The 11,476-nt window shown below is 43.2% G+C and overlaps 1 protein-coding gene across 1 annotated transcript in view; it reads left to right on the top strand.

Annotated features, from left to right (window-relative positions):
- Window positions 1–6,391, top strand: part of LOC122563891 (coiled-coil domain-containing protein 192-like) — a 121,816-nt gene extending 115,425 nt beyond the window's left edge. Inside the window, exon 8 of the transcript XR_006315769.1 lies at window positions 6,134–6,391. The gene's annotated coding sequence lies outside the window, so the exon portion shown is untranslated. The remainder of the gene's footprint in view (window positions 1–6,133) is intronic.
- Window positions 6,392–11,476: the final 5,085 nt, after the last annotated feature.

Below are 11,476 nucleotides of genomic sequence, written 5' to 3'. Positions count from 1 at the left end.
CCCTGGGGTCGGGGAGTCCAGAACTAGAGGGCATAGGTTTAGGGTGAGAGGGGAAAGATATAAAAGAGACCTAAGGGGCAAATTTTTCATGCAGAGGGTGGTACGTGTATGGAATGAGCTGCCAGAGGATGTGGTGGAGGCTGGAAAAATTGTAACATTTAAGAGGCATTTGGATGGGTATATGAATAGAAAGGGTTTGGAGGGATATGGGCCCGGTGCTGGCAGGTGGGACTAGATTGGGTTGGGATATCTGGTTGGCATGGACGGGTTTGATCGAAGGGTCTGTTTCCATGCTGTACATCTCTATGACTCTATGTATAAAGCTGAGCATAACTTAACGTAATCGCCAATTTTCAGTCAGCTTTACTCACAAGGGTATTGCATTGCATTTTTGATGAGGACATGTTTATTTCTCATCCCTTTCTAACATTGCTATGATCTTATGTAATATATCACCACCAAAGATCCTCAGACACCACCTTCCAAATCCATAGCCATTTCCATCTAGAAGGACAAGGGCAGCTGATACTTGGTAATACCACCATCAAATTCCTCTCCAAGCCACTCACCATCCTGGCTTTGAAATATATCACCATTCCTTCAGTGTCGCTGGCTCAAAATCATGGAATTCCCTCCCCAAGGGCACTGTGGGTCAACTCACAGCAGGTAGACTGCAGCAGATCAAGAGAGCAGCTCACCCCCACCTTCTCAAGGTCAACTAGGGACGGTTAATAGATTCCAACTGGCCAACAACACCCCCACACAAATGAATAAAAACAAACCCGGTCTACATCTAGTTAGCTTCATACTGGTCTTGCTGATTTATGAGAGTATCTAAGAAAGAATTTCTATGTCTTCACCTGCCTTACTTTCAGCAGAAAATCTGCAGAGACTCATACTCAAGTTCATCTTTATTGTCCTCATGGAAGTTCACTCCAGGTAAAATTACCATGCATAACCAAAACCAGAAAGAGAGTTACATCAACAAGACCAGACAGCCGCACCAATTCTCACAACCACATCAAATACAGAGAGTTCCAGATCTTTGTGCTCCTTCCCAGCACAGATACTGCCAATGGTAGCGTAGTGTAACCATGACCTTCCCAGCCCAGATACTGCTAATGGTACCATTGTGTAGCCATGATCTTCCCAGCCCAGATACTGCCAATGGTACCACAGTGTAGCCATGACCATCCCAGCCCAGATACTGCCAATGGTAGAGTAGTGTAACCATGACCTTCCCAGCACAGATACTGCCAATGGTAGCATAATGTAGCCATGACCTTCCAAGCACAGATACTGCCAATGGTAGCATAGTGTAGCCATGACCTTCCCAGCACAGATACTGCCAATGGTAGTGTAGTGTAGCCATGACCTTCCCAGCACAGATACTGCCAATGGTAGTGTAGTGTAGCCATGACCTGCAAAGACATCTCTTGTATCAGGCATTGCTGGTCAATTAAAGAGAATGGAAATGATGTAGCCATGACCATCCCAGCCCAGATACTGCCAATGATAGCGTAGTGTAACCATGACCTTCCCAGCCCAGATACTGCCAATGGTAGCGTAGTGTAGCCATGATCTTCCAAGCACAGATACTGCCAATGGTACCACAGTGTAGCCATGACCATCCCAGCCCAGATACTGCCAATGGTAGCGTAGTGTAACCATGACGTTCCCAGCACAGATACTGCCAATGGTAGCATAGTGTAACCATGACCTTCCCAGCCCAGATACTGCCAATGGTAGTGTAGTGTAGCCATGACCTGCAAAGACATCTCTTGTATCAGGCATTGCTGGTCAATTAAAGAGAATGGAAATGATGCAGCTTTGGCAGGTCTCTGACCCCAGTTAGACACAGTTCACTGACAAACTCTCACCCAACCTTAAAATCCTACTACTCCCTCTGGAAAAAATCAAGCCAAAGAGAGCACCTGTCTTCAGTGGGTCAGCTGTCCCTCTTCAGGCCCAAAACCCCATGCTGTGCAACAATGGCTCTCACAGTGTCCCTCCCATTTCCTCACCTACATCATCACAGATGAAACGTTGACTCAGGGGTAACAGTATTCTCTGAATCTTCCAACAAACTATCCCACAGGAATTCAACAGTTCGATTTATTTATGTTAGAAATAACATATTTAGGTGATGTTAATAAAGAAAGCCATAATACCTTCAAATTAAACCATTCATACATGGCAACAAAACATCACTCATTGTGGGAACAAATTACAGAGTCTAGATTAGATTGGTGCTGAAAAAGCACAGCATTTCAGGCAGCATCCGAGGAGCAGTAAAATCAACGTTTCGGGCAAAAGCCCTTCAGGAATACAGGCAGAGAGCCTGAAGGGTGGAGATGTAAGTGAGAGGAGGGTGGGGTGAGGTGAAAGTAGCATAGAGTACAAGTTCTTCCTCCAGGCGTCTGGGGGTGAGGGAGCGGCGGTGAAAGAGGCCCAGGACCTCCATGTCCTCGGCAGAGTGGGAGGGGGAGTTGAAAAGTTGGGCCATAGGGCGGTGTGGTTGATTGGTGCGGGTGTCTCGGAGATGTTCCCTAAAGCGCTCTGCTAGGAGGCGTCCAGTCTCCCCAATGTAGAGGAGACCGCATCGGGAGCAACAGATACTATAAATGACATTGGTGGATGTGCAGGTAAAACTTTGATGGATGTGGTAGGCTCCTTTAGGCCTTGGATAGAGGTGAGGGAGGAGGTGTGGGCACAGGTTTTGCAATTCCTGCAGTGGCAGGGGAAGGTGCCAGGATGGGAGGGTGAGGGTTGTAGGGGGGCGTGGACCTGACCAGGTAGTCACGGAGGGAACTGTCTTTGCGGAAGGCGGAAAGGGGTGGGGAGGGAAATAAATCTTTGGTGGTGGGGTCCTCCCACTCCCTCCAGACCAAAAGGGCAGCCATGGGCACCCGTATGGGCCCCAGCTGTGCCCGTCTCTTTGTTGGCTACGTAGAGCAGTTGATCTTCCGTAATTACACTGGCACCACTCCCCACCTCTTCCTCCACTACATTGATGACTGCATTGGCGCCACCTCGTGCTCCCGCGAGGAGGTTGAGCAATTCATCAACTTCACCAACACATTCCACCCTGACCTTAAATTTACCTGGACCATCTTTGACCCCTCCCTCTCCTTCCTGGACCTCTCCATCTCCATTAATGACGACCAACTTGACACCGACATTTTTTACAAACCCACCGACTCCCACAGCTACCTGGATTACACCTCTTCCCACCCTACCTCCTGCAAAATGCCATCCTGTATTCCCAATTCCTCCGCCATTGCCGTATCTGCTCCCAGGTGGACCAGTTCCACCACAGAACACATCAGATGGCCTCCTTCTTTAGAGACCGCAATTTCCCTTCCCACATGGTTAAACATGCCCTCCAAAGCATCTCGTCCACATCCAGCATCTCTGCCCTCAGACCCCACCCCTCCAAACGTAACAAGGACACAACGCCCTTGGTGCTCACATTCCACCCTACTAACCTTCGCATAAACCAAATCCACTGCCGACATTTCCGCCACCTCCAAACAGACCCCACCACCAGGGATATATTTCCCTCCCCACCCCTTTCCATCTTCCGCAAAGACCGTTCCCTCCGTGACTACCTGGTCAGGTCCACGCCCCCCCTACAACCCACTTCCCATCCTGGCACCTCCCCCTGCCACCGCAGGAATTGCAAAGCCTGCGCCCACACTGCCTTCCTCACCTCCATCCAAGGCCCTAAAGGAGCCTTCCACATCCATCAAAGTTTTACCTGCACACCCACCAATATCATTTATTGTATGCGTTACTCCCGATGCAGTCTCCTCTACATTGGGGAGACTGAACGCCTCCTAGCGTCCCACGGGGCTTTAGGGAACATCTCTGGGACACTCGCACCAATCAACCACACCGCCCCGTGGCCCAACATTTCAACTCCCTCTCCCACTCTGCCGAGGACATGGAGGTCCTGGGCCTCCTCCACCGCTGCTCCCTAGCCACCAGACGCCTGGAGGAAGAACGCCTCATCTTCCGCCTCGTAACACTTCAACCCCAGGGCATCCTCTCACTTACCTCTCCACCCTTCAAGCTCGCTGCCTGTATTCCTGATGAAGGGCTTTTGCCCGAAACATTGATTTTACTGCTCCTCGGATGCTGCCTGAACTGCTGTGCTCTTCCAGCACCACTCCAATCCAGACTCTGGTTTCTAACATCTGCAGTCATTGTTCTTACCAGGAACAAATTACAGCAGATGCCGGAATCTGTACTGAAAACAACAAATGCTGGATATCACAGTGGGTCAGGCAGCATCCGTGGAGACAGAGCGAGCTAACACTTTGACTCCAGATGACTCTTCATCAGAGCTGACTTCACATAGGAATAAGTGGGTCTTTTGCTGATTGGCAGACAGTGATTAGTGAGACGTAGCAGGGATCACTACCGGGACCCCAGCTACCCACAATATATGATTATGATTTTAAATGGAAAATCCTAACATTTTCACAAAGCTGGGTGGGAGGGTGAGCTGTGTAGACGATGCAGAGATGTTGCAGTGTTATTTGCACAGTTTGAGGGAGTGAGCTGATGCTTGGCAGATATAGTATTATGTGGATACATGTGAAGTTATCCACTTAGTAACAAAATTAGAGGCAAATTATTAATTGAATGCCTGTAAGTTGAGAGGAAACAGCATTTAGTGAGACCTCGGTGACCTCTTGTGAAGGTAAGTGCGCAGGTGCAGCAGCCTATTATGGACCAGACCAAACCCCCCGTGAAATACATGCTGAAGATAACCTAGACTGTAACATCTTCTTATTTTGCACGCAAATGCCAGGCATTGCATTCTGGAAGCAAATAAATTGGTCAAATTACAGATTTGAAGCAAAACACACTTTATACTCTACAGTTAAAATACCATCAAAAGAAAGAAGAATTTTGAATAACTTACTCTTTTGGAAAACAGAGCAGAATAATAGATTGGATTATTTAACTACTAAACAGTAACTCTTCAAATATAGTAACATCCAATAAACACGCCCTTGGCAAAGGCAAATTCAGTCAAATAGATTGTCTCACTGGCAATTCTCCAGTCCAGGAGGAAAGAACATCAAGAGAGAATTCAGAGAGAGAGAGACAGACAGTAGCAGGGAGAGATATACTGCAGCTTCCAAACCCAGCTTCAAAGTCCCAGCAACTGCATCTGAAGAACTAACAAAATCCCGGTTCTATGGCAGCTTGACCCATTCAGGCTGCTTCTATTGTTCAAACGTTAAGAAAAGGCTTCACAAGCTGTTTATTTTATTTGATTCAAATGGATAGCTCATCACCGCTGTCTTAAAACCGCTCTTCAAATAAAAACCAGAACAAAATACACATCTTAAAGCCATAGTATTGTCACAAGTCAGTAAAGAGGGCAAACTGCACTGGCCTTCATAGCAAGAGGATTTGAATACAGGATCAAGGATGTCTTGCTGAAGTTATACATATCATTAATGAGACCACACCTGGGATATTGTGTACGGTTTAAACTCCTTATCTGAGAAAAGATGTTCTTGTTTTAGAGGAGTACAACAAAAAAATTACCAAGTTAAATTCTGGGTTGGTAAGACTGATGTATGCGGCTACATTGAGTCAGTTAGAATCTTAGAAAGGATGCTCCTGGTGTTGGGGAGTCCAAAACCAGGGGTCATATGTTAAGCATGAGGGGTAAACTCTTTAAGACTGAGATGAGGAGAAATGTCTTCACCCAGTTTGTGGGGAGCCTATGAGACTCACTGCCAGAGAAAGAGACTGAGGCCAAAACATTGTGTTTTCAAGAAGACAGTGATTAGTGAGACGTGGCAGGGATATGTTTGGCTGTTATGGCTAAGGGGATCAAGGGATAATGCGAGGGGGTTGGACAGGAATTATGGTGTTGAGCTTGATGATCAGCCATGATTATACTGAATGGGGTAGCAGGCTAGAGATGCCAAATGGCCTACTCCTGCTCTTATCTTCTAGTGATGGCCTAACTAGCATTGATCCTGACAGGGGTAACTAGAAAAAAAATTTCTTCCATTTCAACTGATATCCTGTACACTCTATGTATTAGCAGGTACCATTACAATCAAGCTCAATCTGTCTGAATTTAATTTGCATGTGTCTCTAGTAGATATGAGGACTCACAGTGGCGAGGGTATCGGTGGAGGCTGGATGGTGCCAAAGAGCTGCAACCTTCGGTCTAGCGGAGACGGTGACGGTGAGGGGGACTTGTGCCTGACCATCAGGTCCATGGCCCATGATGGAGCACTCAACAAGAAGGACTGTAAAGTTGGACATTTCCTTTATTTCTTCACTTTTCTGCTTTTATGTTCTATATTTTAGTTTATTTTTCTGTGTTTTAAGATGAAGCTGGAGAGTGGTGACACCAGACAACACTTACTACTGTATTTTGTAACAAAATACATGTATCAATAAATAAATAAATTGATAGATTGATTGATTGAAGGAACTCTTGCTGATTTTTCTGTCAGGGGTAGTAAAAGTATCTGGGACTGACTGGGACATTACTGCTTTTTTGTTCCTGTACATTAACTCAACACTGATCAGGGAGTGAACATAAACCTTCCTTATGTATATTGTGATTAGAATATTATTTTACACTAAGTCTTAACTGCTTAAGAAGGTCATAATCTGCAGAGGGACCACAAAACTACAATTCAGAGAAACACTTGAAAATGTTCCCTTTCAAATCAGTTTGTTCTGAAAAATTCAAAATGCAATGAGAAACCAACAATTGTGCAGGTTCGTGTATATAATTATAAAATTACCATTTGCACAAATAGTTATTACAAATAGTAATTACACAAATTATTCAAAGCCTCAAACAAAAACAGAAATTGCTGGAGCGACTCAGCAGGTCTGGCAGCATTTTGGAGAGAAATCAAAATTAACATTTTGGTTCCAGTGATCTTTCTTCAGGTTGTTAACGGTAAATCTGTTTTTCTCTCTACAGATGCTGCCAAAACTGTTGAGTTTTCCAAGTAATTTCTGTTTTTGTTTCAGATTTCCACATTCACAGTTCTTTGTTTTATTATTCAACGCTTCGTTTGTCTTTACAAGTTGTGTCTTAATTTTGACCCACTTCCTTAACAAAAGATACTTACTCTGAGACATATTGTGAGAAAGCTGATGAATAATTGCTGATGAACAAGAAACACCTACAACAGACATCTCAAGTTAAGCAGAAGAGATGGCATCTCTGTGAGAAACAGCTGTGCTGTCAACAGACTCAACTTGATCTTGAGCAAATATATGCACATGGCATTTAAATTCAGTGTCAGATAACATCATCTTGTGGAGGAGAATGCTTTTACATGATCATGTTTCAGCAATCACGCACTTCCTCACTTCTTTCAGAACTCACTCTCATGTAGTCTGTAAACTTAACTAATATAAAACAAACTTTAAAAGCACACTTGAGAACAATTCATATCTCAATCCTTTCCAGTGCAAAATAAAGCACAGAAACATATCACAAATCAATGAGATTTAAGAGATACATCCCTACTTTAATTGACTGGATATGAGGAGGAAATATTTAAAGGCTGCATCAACATTAAGCACACCCCAATTAATATTCCTTATTCATAACATTTTCTTCTCTAGCTGAGGAATCCAATGTGAAACTTTATGATTGTACTCTGGCCCCTTAACTTACTGCAGTCACTGGCAACTTGCAGTTCATCCATTTCCTATTTCCAAACTGGTGAGCTTCCGAATAGAGACCAACAGTAATCAAACTGACTGCAGATCATCCCTGATATTGACACCAGACCAGGCTAGATGTACCATGGTCCTGGTCCATAGCACTAGCTGCTTGTGAAGGTATTAGGCCTGAACTAGAAATGTCTTCAAATAAAGCAGCAAATACTTAAGAATCACAAATGGATCGGGTGGGAAACGAGGTGTATGGCATACATGCCTCCATCGGTCATGGCATTGAGTATAATGTTGGCAAGTCATGGTGCAGCTGTCTAAAACTTTAGATAAGCCATGTTTGGAGTATTGTGTGCAGTTCTGGTCACCACACTTTGGAAAGGATGTAAAGACTTTGGAGAGGGGGCAGAAAAGGTCTACCAGGATTTTGCCTGGATTGGAAGGTATTAACGAAAAGGAGAGGTCGGACAAACTTGGATTGTTTTAACAACAGAGTCAGGTGCTGAGAGGTGACCTGATAGAAGTATATAAAATGATGAGAGGCAAGGACAGGGCGAAGAGTTGGAGTCTTTTTCCCAGGGTGGTCATGTCAAATATGAGGGAGCATATGTTTGAGGTGAGAGGGGGAAAGTTTAAAGGAGATGTGTGAAGCTTGGGTTCTTTTTGCACAGAGGGTGGTAGGTGCCTGAACCATGCTGCCAGAGGAGGTGATAGAGCAGATATGATTGCAACATTTCAGAGGCATTTAGAGAGCCACATGAACAGGGATGGGAGGATGGGTGTGGATTGTAATTTACACATCTGTGATTCACAGAGGTAGCAATGCATTTCAAAGTATATCTGACCTCAAACTGACCCTGTCCCTTCAGTGCAATGTAAAAAAAGAGAATCTTGTAAATGTCATGCTTTTCAGCAGTGGTTTTTGACTTAGCAGATGCCTTTGTATCAGTGAGTACCATGGAGACATGTTTGAGAGAAGTCAGCTGTTCTTTGGATAGGTAAATTGTTTTCTTGGTAGAGATAAAATGATTTTTGTGATTGTTAAAAATAACTTGAATCTGCATATTAAATAGACAAATTCATTTGAACTATAAAGCTGGCATAATAATTAAATTCTTTCAGAATGTGAGGCTGTCAAGACATTTAAATAAAACAGTCTGCAATTTTAAACATAAGTGCTTGCAATTTCACTCTGTTGATATAAATCTGAGGCCTATCATATTAGGATTTATGCTTATGATGTGGAAGTGCCGGCGTTGGACTAGGGTGGACAAAGTCAGAAGTCACACCAGGTTATGGTCCAACAGGTTTATTTGAAATTACAAGCTTTCATAGCACTGCCATTTCATCAGGATTTATGCCGAATGACTTATTTAACAACTTATCATGATTGCAGTGAGGTGCCCATCAGTGTACAGTTTGCATTACCTTGTTATGATTTTTTTATATACTCAAAGAAAATGTTTGTTTTTATAAAGTTTAAGTAATAGAGGGTCACATGCAGTGAATGGGTTTTTATCGATGACAGTGTTTTATTTAAAGAACGTGAAGTCAGCAATAGATACTTCAAACTTCATTTCATCTCAGTATAAATCCTAAGCCCTGCCCAGTGTGGATATTTACAGACAGGGAAAATGATGGTGGGGAGGGGCAGGGTTGAATGTAAATTGGGATAGGACTAGAAAGGGCCGTGGAAGCGGGTAGAGAGATAGTGGCTTTCTCAGAGCATCTAAGAAGCCATTGGGGTTGAACAGAGGGTACATGGACTAGAATAGATTGGCATGGATAGGGTATGTGAAAGCGAAGGATGTGAAGGGTAAAGAGCTAAAGGGCTATTCTTTTCTTTATAAGTCCCACAGCACTAAGTTCAGGCTTTTGAACAGCCATCCTCAGCACCAGCAAGTGCTGTGGCAGTCTCTACATGGATTTTGGGTTTGGCAGACCTATTAACAGCAACAATGTCCCTCACCCCTGCCCCCAGCCAGAAACTAAAACTTGAATAGCCAGCCATTTTCACAGGTGCTGGAGTCCAAGAGCTGGCAATTTTCCCATATTTCTGTTCTATGCGTAAAGGCAAAACATCGGACCTTGGCTTTAACAAAAAGTTAAAAGCTTGTGCATCTGAACGCTGTATATTTTGGCACCAATTAATCATGGTTACTGTTCAGTTACCATCGAAATATACTGCTAGATGCATAATTCTGTATATCTGTATCACTGTTTAGCAGATTTCTTGCTAATCTGCTGCCAAAACAAAAGAAGTAATACTAATGTGATATAAAAACTGAGATCCTGCCTCAACTGCATTCAGCACACCTGATATGCTACAACATAAAATATTTTGTAAACGTTATATATCATAAAAAGTAACAAAGAGCAAGAAGACATTTAAGGCAATAATTGAATTCTGCGATTCTGCTGAGCTAGATAAACCACTCAAGATGTAGTCTCATGACTTATGACTAAGTTTCTTGTTTGAATTTCTCCCTGAAACCTCTGGCCAAACATTCTCCAGTACTATCCGGGATGTAACACCCGAATTCTAAATATTTGATCGTCATCACCTGCAATAGGGGTGGAGGAGGAGCTCATGGGGTTTGGGCTTGGTGGATGCGAGAGTGGCTAATTGTCCAAGAAGATTTGTCTGACGGGTCCTGGGGAAATGCTCCTATCCCGCATGGTGTGACAAACAGCACTGTAACTTACACTACAGGCCGGGTGCTGGGAAGTGGAATTAGAATTGGTGGCTGGTTTATTCAGCACACACAATGGGGTGAATGGCCTCCATCTGTTCTGTGACATTTCTATGGTTCTATGTACAATATTCTATATACAATATTGAATTATAATTTACTATATTACAATATGTGTTCTATATATATTGATTTAGCCAGATCCAAACAAAAGATTATCAGCAATTTAAGTATAATTTTTTTTAAGGATTTTAGCAGGACAAAATAAAAATTAAAATACTGTATGTTTGAAGGGGCACTGCCTTCAATTGAAAACAAAAAGCATTTTGCAGTCCCATTTTATTTTAAGGTGCAAATCAGCTAGAATAACACTTTATTTCATTCAAATTGATAGACCAAGATTTTACTATTTGGGGTGGAATGGTTACTCCATAACTATCTTGCACCCTCCTGTTTCTGTCCAGCCACAACCCACCTTCCTATTGGTTACATATTTGAGATTTATCCATGCCTAGTAATGTCTTAGAATTAAATTTCATTGTTATGTGTACACAAGTTACTGGAGTTTGGTGAAATGTTCACAAAGTCACCATTCTACCGTGCCATCTTAAAATGCAAATCTAGAATTAAAATAAAAACAAGAAGAAATTAAAGAAACAGAGCCAAAAGCTAATTATCTCCCTGAGCCTAGGCCTGGCCTGCAGTTGATGGAACTCGTATTACCAAATGGTCATCGGCTTTGTCCAAGAAATCTCAGAAGCTGCTCCATTTGAATGTTTGCATCTGCTGGCTGTGGCTAACTAACCCACTGAGCTCATTGCAGCTCAGAAGTCAGACATAATCATTGTGGAAAGTAGGAAAATGCAGTGAGATTGCAGCATCTGGGCCTTAGCCTTCCCTGCTGCCACTTACAAAAGCAAAAGCAGTCTCGACAGTGAAAGAGGAATGGCAGTAAGATGGCAATAGATCTTAGTACTCAACATTTTCTGAAATTCACCTTCCATTTTAGGAAGGGAGGATTAGCCTCCTGATGTCATCCTGCCATGTTAGCAAACAAACAAAATTTGTCAAACCTTTTTCATGAACATTATTGTTATTCA

This window comes from Chiloscyllium plagiosum, chromosome 2 (genome assembly GCF_004010195.1).
Source record: "Chiloscyllium plagiosum isolate BGI_BamShark_2017 chromosome 2, ASM401019v2, whole genome shotgun sequence".
NCBI classification, from domain to species: Eukaryota; Metazoa; Chordata; class Chondrichthyes; order Orectolobiformes; family Hemiscylliidae; genus Chiloscyllium; species Chiloscyllium plagiosum.
This window is presented reverse-complemented; position numbering and strand designations above follow the sequence as displayed.